Here is a 1,152-nt window from a genome sequence, read left to right as displayed (position 1 = left end):
TATGTGCAGCCACCAATCAGCAGCTACTGAGCCTATTTAAATATGCTTTTCAAAAAAGGATATCAAGAGAATGAAAATTAGATAACAGGGGGGGGGGAATAATTTAAACTAATTAGAGGAGCCATCCTGTAAAGCTCTAAATCTTTATACTGGGCTCCACCATTGTACCTTGCACTTTTGGTTAATTTTCACAGTAGAAAGCAGAAGAGTTCTGATCTGTGAATGTGCACGGATTGTGTACTAAAATGCAAGAATAGTTATGCTTCAAAATGGTGGTGCCCAGTATAAAGATGTAGAAATTCACCAACCAGCAGGTGGCAAATCATTAGTATAGTGAGTAATAACTATACTAGTGTAGGTAGCAGTACTGTACTTAGCAGTTTAATGCCCACTAAAAGGGTTAATAAACATTGCAGTATGTATTGACACTTGTCCCATAAATAACTCATACTCCCTTCTCACATATTCAGTACATCTGTCAAGAAATCTCGTTATCTATTGCCATTACAATCCCAGTTAACCACATGGATGTGAAGTTTTCTTCAGAACGGGTCCTTGCCTTGCCTTCGCTATATGATTTCACTAGCATACTGTCAAAATGAAGGGCAGGGCTATGGCATGTATAAATAAAAAGTTTTAAATGGGAATATAGTTAAACAAATGTATACGGAATTTTATATCTGGATATTATTTTGCCAGGTTACATATAATAAAAATGAATCCACACAGAGATCATTTCGAAAGTTTACAAAATGTTTTCTATCATAATTTTAATAATATTATAAAACAGTTTATTTAACAATTGCAGCGAGGAAAGATGAGTTTTGCAAAAATTCCCCCACTATGCCGTGATAGGAGACTTTCACTCCTGCCGTGACTCGGATTCGAACCGAGGTTGCTGCGGCCACAACGCAGAGTACTAACCACTATACGATCACGGCGTGCCACCAGGGAAACACATACTGTCTGCTTGCAACAGCTGTTACAGAAAGGACTGTGATGGATAACTGCCACCTAGTGGACAATTAATTCAATGTTTCCATTAAATCTCTTTGATAAACAATGGGAACTTATTTGCATTAGCATTCGTAATGTTAGAGGACAACGTCCATATTTAAATATGAATATGTATTTATCTATTGCGTATATATC

General features: G+C 36.7%; 1 non-coding gene across 1 annotated transcript; it reads right to left on the bottom strand.

Annotated features, from left to right (window-relative positions):
* Positions 1-869: 869 nt before the first annotated feature.
* Positions 870-941, bottom strand: TRNAH-GUG (transfer RNA histidin (anticodon GUG)). Its single transcript has one exon. It is a non-coding gene; the product is annotated as a tRNA-His (tRNA).
* Positions 942-1,152: the final 211 nt, after the last annotated feature.

This window comes from Bombina bombina, chromosome 2 (assembly GCF_027579735.1).
Source record: "Bombina bombina isolate aBomBom1 chromosome 2, aBomBom1.pri, whole genome shotgun sequence".
Taxonomy (NCBI): domain Eukaryota; kingdom Metazoa; phylum Chordata; class Amphibia; order Anura; family Bombinatoridae; genus Bombina; species Bombina bombina.
The sequence above is the reverse complement of the archived record's forward strand: the minus strand, read 5'-3'. Positions and strand labels throughout refer to the sequence as shown.